General features: G+C 32.9%; 1 protein-coding gene across 1 annotated transcript in view; it reads right to left on the bottom strand.

The window, feature by feature from the left end:
• Nucleotides 1-8,577, bottom strand: part of LOC136034776 (ras-related protein Rab-5A-like) — a 29,617-nt gene extending 21,040 nt beyond the window's left edge. Inside the window, exon 1 of the mRNA XM_065716188.1 lies at nucleotides 8,477-8,577. The gene's annotated coding sequence lies outside the window, so the exon portion shown is untranslated. The remainder of the gene's footprint in view (nucleotides 1-8,476) is intronic.
• Nucleotides 8,578-10,217: the final 1,640 nt, after the last annotated feature.

Raw genomic sequence — 10,217 nt, forward strand, 5'->3', positions numbered from 1 at the left:
ACAGGGGGAAATTATCAATGGGGACTTTTTCGCGGGGGGAAGGGAGTGTTTCCAGGGGGAAAATTCTAGCCCCCATAGACATTAATGTTGGGAAATACCCTTTAAAAGTTTTGAGTGGTTGACAACTATAACATTTTATCAATGGCAAGAAATAAAAATTAAAATGTGACATCTGGCGCTTCTTTGCTGCAACACTTCATGTTGCCCAAATAATGTAAACTCAGTAGAATATTTCTCAGTTTTTTTTTGTTTTCTTAATCTAAATGTTTTCAAACCCATGCTAGTATTGCGCCTCCATGTCAACACCACTACCTTTATTGTATTTGTTTCATCTGTTGTTTTGATGCATTTTTGCCTTCTTCTTTTTTGATACATACTTTAAATGAAATAGGATGAAGAATTCTTTTTTCTTACCATACTGGATTTCCTACTAAAGAAATGAGTGAAAAAACGAAAAAGTTGGAATTTGTTAAGGATTTCACAAATATGAATTGTGTAATGGATGACAAGTCTATTAGCAATTAATTTTCGTGTGCATGCTTAACATGCCAATTAACTCTACATTAGCTCATTATTCATTGCACACTGAATCAACGTGATATTTTTTTTTGAATTAGCTCCAAGTACCTTAAATAAAACAATATCTGTATGTTCAAAACTTGTTGATTTTTTTTTTTTTTTTTTTTTTGGCTCTATATGGGAAAATGGCTTTGATTTTTAAATGACAGCAACAAATATAGAAACTTTTTTGGGGGAGTTGAGGCAAACATGGAAAAAATGATTTCCATGAGGATATATACTTTATTAATGACTTAACCTGAAAACCCATATTTCACATCTACAACAAGAAAAAAAGGTAAATTGACAATAAAAGAAATGAGAAATGAACACAACAAATACAGAAAGGAGAAAGAAAACTACAAATAAAATAAAAAAGGACTACAATCTAAATAATAAGCATATCACTTTAGAAGTCAACTATGAACGTTGATCAACACAGACTATGTCAGTGGGAAATTGAATTACTAAAGATCGAGTAACCAAAAATCAAATAACCAATTTACCAAAACTAAACAAATACAAATTGAAAGGAAAGAAGATTAACAGTTCATTTAAACAATTTGTCAAAAACGAGCAAAAAAAAGAATAATTAGACATTCAAAGAAGTGGTGAAAACAATTCAATTTTCAAAACCACCACAGGAGCAGAGTTGAGCGTCACCTTTCCCAATTCTGAGAAGGAAATAATTTAGGTGGCTGTGACCAGTTATAAATTGGGTTAAGTAAGGAGATGGGCTGATTTTTTTAAGAGACATAAGGTCATCCTTACTACAAACTAAGTTCCTCATCCAGCTACTGACAGAACTCCTTTTTGAGATTTTTAACCTATTCTAACCTAACTTTTAACATCAAAGCTTGCATAAGACTGAAAAAGCTGATTCACAAAGCTAATTAAATCCAAAAAGAAAAAAGAATTTTGGACATTCACTGGTGAATGTTGATATTAACCAGAGTTTGGACATTCACAGTAACATATACATAATCTGAATTTTAAGTTGTTTTTAAGATCAATGAAAGTCAGGTATTATAATATTTATGCCCAAAACTTGAGCAGCTAATCTTTCAGTACAGATACTATCATCAGCAGAAAGACCAAAAAATGGAAATACAGGGGGTGAGAAATTTGGCCAGACATTAGGAAAAAATTATTAAAATAATGCAATGAGGATATTTGAATAGCCCTATGGTCAATTGGGATATACCAGAAATGGCGGCAACCTCATTTGAAGCGGTCCTAAAAGATTTGGAAATCAAAATCAGGGCAGGTCATTGAGCTGAAAGTAGGACTATCCTTATATACGTTTTCCTAATTGCCCTATCTATATGGGAGCAGTATACAGAATAGTACTTTCAATAGCACTTTTATTCTGCAACCTAAGGACTGACAGTTTTAGATCCCAAGTTAATATGGCAATACTAAGGAGGCAACTGGAATACTGTTTAATAAAATTAATTCTGCAAGTAATATGAAGAAACCAAAGTAACTTCCTATCTAAAATAACCAATAACCCCCAAGTAAGTGACATTATCTTGAATTTTAAGCATATTACCACCAAGGCATAGCTTAATAGAGGCATATTTATGCTTGGTGTTAAATAATATAACTTTGGTTTTACTCATATCAAACGTGAGTTTGTTATTTGGAGACGAATCAATAAACCTTTCAGACATTTATTGCCAGTCTTTCCATAATCGCAACTTTTGAGCCCACTATAACTATGCACACACCATGTGCACAAGCTTAAACTTTGCAATTAATGTCATTAATGTCAATATTTAACTTAAGTAAATCATTTATATTTATAGACCAAAGAAATGGACACAATATGCCACCCTTACAGCATGAAAGCTTTGAGCTTTGAAAAACAAGGAAAATTGCTTTTTTGCATGGGTAGCACTGATGTCTCCTTTTTCTGACTTTTATTCTGCCAGGATTAGCTGGTTACCACATGTAACCAGCATAACAATATAGGAGTTTTGGTACATTAAAAGCAAACCAATTAAGGAAACTTTTTAAAGTATGAAAATAAATCATTTTAGGATTGTTGCTTAAATTTTTATTTTTGTTTAATGTGGTATCATTTCTGCACAATGAGCTCAAATCCAATGATTGGCAATCGTTTTATTTCTAAAAAGCAAATTTTATGATTATTTTGTAGACAAGTCCAAACTGAAGCCATCTTGATAGTATTTGGACTAAAGACTAGCTTTAAAAATTTGTATTATAACTTTAAATTACCTGTTGTGCAGAGAGAAACAACCACATTTAGAGTTCATGTTATATAGTTTATTTGTTCTTCACTTTGAGTAAAATTAAATAAAAAAACAAGTTTTTTTTAACTGCAAGTAAGGAGCAGCATTAAAACTTAAAACAAACAGAAATTATTCCATATATGAAAGGGGTTGTCCCCTCCTCAACACCTTGCTCTTTATGCTAAAGTTTGTCTCTTTCTCACAACTCTACTTTTTAAAACAATAAAAAAAAACTTTAGCGTAAAGAGTGAGGTGTTGACAAGGGAACAACCCCTTTCATATATGGAATAATTTCTGTTTGTTTAAGTTTTAATGGTGCTCCTTAATTGCAGTTTAAAAAACTTGTTTTTTTTTTATTTAATTTCTGAATGTTTTTGAATTAATACATGTTTTGATTTTGGCTCACCATGTATGAATATTTAAAACAAAATTTGCATATTAACATTTTGTTTAGCTAAATGGCTTTCTCATAGTTTTGATCAGACAATTTTGAAAAAAAGGGGTGGGGGAGAAGGCCTAGTTGACCTCTGATTTTTTGTTACTTAAAAATACAACTAAAACTTTTTTTTTTAATGTTTTTATTAGTAATAAATATATGTAACTTAAAATTAACTAACATAACAAACTTCTATATTTGTAAAAAAAATTTATGTATATGAGGGGGTTTGCCCCCTCGTCAATAGCTCGCTCTTTACACTATCTAAACCTTGAATTTCAGCTCAATTCTTTAAGAATCACCCCTGAATTACAAAGGCCACAGAATAAATAGTTGAAATTATTAAAAATACTCTGACATTAAGAGCAAGTTATTGCAGAGGAGATGAATTGCCTTATATGCATAATATTTTCTGTTCATTTTAAGTTTTAATGCTGCTCCTTACTTCTAGTTGAAAAAACTTTCTTTTATTTATTTTCTCATTGTTTTTTTTAATAATACTAGAAAATCCCCCTTCATGGAAATTTTCTTCCCTCATTATAAATTACTCCATGGAAAGATCCTCTAATGTAACCCCCTCTCCCAACCCATCCCCACCCCAACTCAAAAAAGTCCCCCCTAAAAGCGTCTGTACACTTCCCAACAGCCATTACTATATGTAAACAATGGTCAATGTTTGTAATTCCCCCAGGGACTGTGGGGGATTAAGTCTTCCCCAAAGACATAGTTAATAGGTTTTTTTACTATGCTGAACAGAATGGCTATCTCAAAATTTGATCTGGTGAGTTTGGGAAAAAATGAGCATGAGAGGGGGCCTAGGTACCCTCTAATTTTTTGGTCACTTTAAAAGGGCACTAGAACTTTTAATTTCCATTAGAATGAGCCCTCTCATGATGTTCTAGGACCAATATGGTTGATACAATTACCCTGGGAAAAAAACAGACAAAAAAACAAAAAAAAGCATTGGCAATCTGTCTTCTGGCAAAAAATACAAAATTCAACATTTTCATAGATAGGAGGTTGAAACTTCTAAAGTGGGGTTTTCAGATATGCTGAATCTGATGGTGTGAATTTCATTAAGATTCTATGACTCTTAGGGGTTTTCCCCCCTATTTTCTAAAATAAGGCAAGTTTTCTCAGGCTTGTAACTTTTGACAGGTAAGACTAAATGTGATGAAACTTATATATATTTAAAATCAGCATTAAAAGGCAATTCTTTTGATGCAGCTATTGGTATCAAAATTTCGCCAGGTTGCTCTTTACTACAGTTTGTCACCACAAATTATTTGACAGTAAAGTATGTTTTTTACAGTTTAAAATTGTTTATTACTCACTATTGGTATTATAGCTGGAGAGACCAAGATGTAACCTGACTTTTTTTTGTATGCTGTTCAATGACTTAGTCATTATTAAAATAATATTTATTTTTATACTTCAGTTTTTAAGATAATTTTAACTGTATACTGAAAATTACCAATATAACAGCTGGTGTTAGACTATGAAAAGCATTATTACCTCAAATCACTTTTGACTGCTAAATCAATATTCTTGTTTTTTATACTTAGCTTTTGTGTTTTCAGTAAAGCACTAGTTTCCTATAAACATACAAATATAGATAAATATTATCATTTGGTTTATTTGCATTTGTTTGGTTGGTAGATATTATGGATATCCACCACACATCTAATATAAAATAGTATAGTTTATATACAGATAAAGTTTCTACATATAGAAATGTTTTAGCCAACTAGGTTGTTAATATTAATGAAAATGTATACATAAGAATTTTTAAATTTGCCAACCAGTTGGCTATTAGATCTCATTTCTATATACCTTTCAGCATGAATTAGCTGACTAGTCAGCTAATAATAGAATTATATACACTCAGCAAGAGCTAAGAGCTCATATGGCACTTGTGATGGCGTCAGAAGAGCCAAGAGCTCATATGGCATGAGCTCTAGCAAAATTCTAAGAATCAATAGACTAATTTAAAAAGAAAATCAGATTCATTAAGATTTGATCATCCACTCATAAGTTAAAAATACCTCATATTTTCTAATTTTTCCTCTCCCTTCAGCCCCCCAGATGGTCAAATTGGGGAAAATAACTTTATCAAGTTAATTTGTGCAGGTCCCTGACATGCCTACCAATTTTTATTGGCCTAGCAGGTCCAGAAACACCAAACTTGCCAAAGCACTGGATCCCCCTAACTCCCCCAAAAGAGAGCAGATTCAGTCCAGTTACATCAATGATGTATCTACAACATTTGCTTATTCTACCCACCAAGTTTCATCCCAATCTCTCCACTCTAAGCATTTTCCAAGATTTCTGGTTTTCCCCTCCAACTCCCCAATGTCACCAGATCTAGTCGGGATTTAAAATAAGAGCTTTGAGACATGGGTTCCTTCTAAATCTCAAATTTCATTAAGATCTGGTCACACATTCTTAAGTTAAGAATACCTGATTTTTTCTGAATCAACACCCCATCCAACTCTCCCAAAGAAAGCAGAGTTTCATCCTGATCAAGTTTCATCCTGATCTCTCCACTTTAAGCATTTTCCAAGATTTCCAGTCCCCCCTCCACTCATTTTAATTAAGATCTGATCACACCTGGATCCATTCTAGTTATGTTAATCATGTATCTAGGACTCGTCCTTATTTTTCCTGCCAATTTTTTCCCAATCCCTCCACTCTAAGCATTTTCCAAGATTTTAGGTTTTCCTCTCCAACTCCCCTGATGTCACCAGATCCTGTTAGGATTTAAAATAAGGGCTCTGAGACATGATATCCTTCTAAATATCAAATTTCATTAAGATCCAATTACCAGCTTGTAAGTTAAAAATACCTCATTTTTTCTAATTTTTCCAAATTAACCATTCCCCCACTCCTCCCCCCAGATGAACAAATTGGGGAAATTACTATTTATAATTTAATCTGGTCTGGTCCCTGACATGCCTGCCAAATCTCATCCTAGCTTATCTGGAAGTGCCTAAACTAGCAAACCAGGACCAACAGACCAACAGAATTTGTGATTGCCATTTGTCACTTGGTAAATACCAAGTACCATAAAAACACAAAGAATAAATGGGGATATAGGCAAATAGTTAGCTAATTCTACTGTACTAGAAACTTTATTGATTACTGACTAGTTGGCTATTCTAAACTAAAGCTTATGGGCTATATACTCACTAAAGATAAAGTTTACTTTAAGAATTTTGAATACAATAGAAGTCACCATTCTGAAGCTCTATAAGAAGCAATTCTTACATTGCTCCTAGCTGCAATTTAAGGTAAGATATTCCTGGGATCTGGTGATCTTGTGTTTTCTGTCCTAGGAATAGAGAGTGTGTTTTCTGTCCTAGGAATAGACAGATAAATAAATAGACTTATCTATTAACAAAGGAACTAACATCATTTTTATACAATCCTAATAAGGGGGTTATTGCAAGTTTTGCATCTCACTTAATCAGACTATCTGTCTTGGCTTTCAGCCAACTAGTTAGCTAATTCCATAGGTGTAATAAAATTTTTATTGATAGCTGATTAGTCAGCTAGGTTATTTTAAACTAAAGTTTATATATATGTTGGATGTAAATAGCCAACTAGTTAGCAAATTTCATAGTCTATATATAATTTGGTAAAATTCTATTTTAGCTGGTTTTTGCTATCTTGGAAAAGGGTTTTGAAGTACTTATCTCCACTCCTTCTCCCTTTAGAGGGTCCTGAAATTTGCCTATATGACAAGTCTATACCAATTGAACTTTTACAAAACAAAATTTTGGTAAAATTCTAGTTAATTGACTTCTTGCTATCTCAGAAAGGGTTTAGGTTAGGAAAATGAAACTTTCAGGGATTAATCTACAGACTAAAGTATGTCCCAGGAAGGTATTTTGAAGCACCTACCTCCACTCCTTCTCCCTCTAGAGGGCCCTGACCTTTTATGACAGTAAAAATATGTGTGTTATAAAAGTGAAACCTTGCAAAATAGATCTTCTGCTTAATTGAAGTACAACAAAATTATTTTCAGCTTCATAACTTGGCTCAATCCCATTTTATAAGGTTTTAAAGATATGCAAATAATTTTCCTAAATTTTGAAAAAAAAAAAAACATTTATATGGCTCAAAATTCTACTCAAATAACAGAAATTGCATTTCAGAACTAAAGGCAGAGAAAAAGCAACTAGTAACTGAAAATTAAGGTAAAATGTTGGTTTGTCAAGATTTCAATAGGTATAGACCTGTCATATAGGCAAATTTCAGGGCCCTCTAGAGGGAGAAGGTGGAGGTGGGTACTTCAAAATACCTTCCCAGGATGTACTTTAGCCTGTAGACCCATCCCCGAAAGTTTCATTTTCCTAACCTAAACCCTTCCCGAGATAGCAAGAAGTCAATTAACTAGAATTTTACCCAAAATTTTTACTTTAATTTTTGGTTATCCATTTCTTTTTCTCTGGCTTTAGTTCTGAAAATGCAACTCCTGTTATTAGAGCAGAATTTTAAACCATATCAATGTTTTTCTTTTCAAATTTAGGAAATGTATTTGCATATCTTTAAAACATCCCAACTTTAAAGTTGGGATAAGCAAAGTTGTGAAGCTGAAAACAATTTTAGGTAAATTTCTAGTGGGTCATATAATTTAGTTAAGATGAAAGTGAAAATGTCATTTGATGCCTTTTTTGTTCTTTCATAATTCAATAATTGATTCTGGGGCTAATTATTTCTTGAGTCCATTCTGAATCTGAGATCTTTTTAAATCCTTCCCCCATAAACTGAACCAAAAATAGAATTTTTTAGGGGTTCATTTCCCTCATTTCATAGTTGAGACAATGCTACACTAGTCTAAACTTGGTAAAATATTTAGCTTCACCTGAGTAAATTACAATGGGATATGGATAAAATATTATTTGAAGTGGTTTTAAAGTAGATCAGAATGGAAGGAAACACCAGAATCTGATTATCCTAGGCTAATAAAAACATCCTGTATATTGTGCTAGAAAATAAGAACTTCATTGTTTTATTTTATGTTTTACATATTTGTAGTTCTGTATCTGGGACCATCAGGAGAGGTATTGTCAGAAAAGTAACCATGATAGGCTAGCATAAAAAATAAAATCTTAAGGGACAACTTTTAATTATTTAGAATATTTCCTTCTGAGGGTTAGAAATTAAAAACTATGAGTATTGCTGTTTCAACATTACGTATTAGCGAAAATGCTAAGAACTTCACCTGAATTCCAATTTTGTTTATAAAAGTTGAAAGATTATTACGCCTCCAAAATAATGGTACGTTGCTGTTGTTCTTACAATTTATTCATTTATGAACTGAAAGACTTATGTTGGGTCCACACGATTCTTGTCACGTAGCTACTCCCCGGAAAAATCAGCCAGAGGCCACAACAGACAAAAGGTATATGATGAAACTACAACCTACAATGTTAAAAAAGGCCTCAGGTATCAAGTGTACCATGAATCTATTAGTAATGATTGTACTGTATGTTGGAATACAGTACTACAATTGATCTGATCAGCGGCTAATTCAATGAGCATTGAGCCAAAAGTGAAAAGTAACCACAAGGTATTTTATGATTATTCCATGATTCATAACTGATGATTTTGAATATTTTACGTATAACAATTGTTTGGTATAAATTTTTTCTGAGAAGCCGCTTATGAAAACGTTTTTGGAAGACAGAAAAACACATGCAGCGATATCCAAATCATCGTGGTTTGCGGCTCTCCAAAGCTGCGCCAAAAAATATTTTGGTGTGACTATGACAATTACGGTCAGTGGCAGTACAACGAACACATTTAGGTGGCACCTTCCCTGAATTTATTCAGTGGCGCTTTAAAAACTTATCCTTTTCCATCTAATGTTAGAAGTATACTAAAACTACACATGCATCTTGTTATTTAATGAAATAAGAATATTTCATTGAATTACTTTATTATGTTTCCAATATTTCATCCTGCCCCTTTGGTGCTCTATGGCTGATTATCGACAGTACTTGGTTTATTAAAGAATACCTAGCAAGTTACCTTAGTGGTGTTTATGACATACCACAAATATTTGTGTTCTTTATTCGAACTGAGCGCTATGTTAATTTGAAACTGAGAAGTAGAAAATAACAGCAAGTATTGAAACAGCAAGTTGAACTAATAAGAAATCCTTTATTTGAAGGTCTTGAAAGGCTTATGAATATCATCGATAAAAATAAGTTTCTTCACCCAGTGCGATTCCAACAAAAATTGGTTGGCAATTACGGCAAGCTTTGCACACGTTAATACCCTTTTCATTGGTGCAATTGTAGTTACCATAGATTGTACCTTATGTACCAAAAGTGTTATCAATTATATCTGGGACAAAATCTTTTTTGAACAGGCAGCAAAAGAATTCATAGCCTAATAGTTATTGAGTCGTTCCGAGTGATAAGAGCCTGAATAAAAATCTTGGTGTCAGTTTTGTATCTAACTATCTTCGTAATTTTGAACGAGAATTCACTTCAACAAAAATTGGTTGGCAATTACAGCAAGCTTTGCACACGTTAATACCCTTTTCATTGGTGCAATTGTAGTTACCATAGATTGTACCTTATGCACCAAAAGTGTTATCAATTATATCTGGGACAAAATCTTTTTTGAACAGGCAGCAGAAGAATTCATAGCCTCATAGTTATTGAGTCGTTCCGAGTGATAAGAGCCTGAATAAAAATCTTGGTGTCAGTTTTGTATCTAACTATCTTCGCAATTTTGGACGAGAATTCACTTTTTATCAGCGGTTCGTTAGCGACGAATAAGTAGTCGTCACTTTTTCGTATCTTAGTTACGGCGGAATCCATAACTGTAGCTGTGACCCATGGGATGTCTTTAGGGAAATAAACTTAAAGGTGATTCTTCAGTTTCTCCTTCATAAGCTTAAATCTCTCCTTTTCGGCCTTTACAGTTGAGGAAAAACTAGAAAGTAGGATGCA

Source organism: Artemia franciscana, chromosome 13, assembly GCF_032884065.1.
Source record: "Artemia franciscana chromosome 13, ASM3288406v1, whole genome shotgun sequence".
In the NCBI taxonomy this organism is placed as follows: Eukaryota; Metazoa; Arthropoda; class Branchiopoda; order Anostraca; family Artemiidae; genus Artemia; species Artemia franciscana.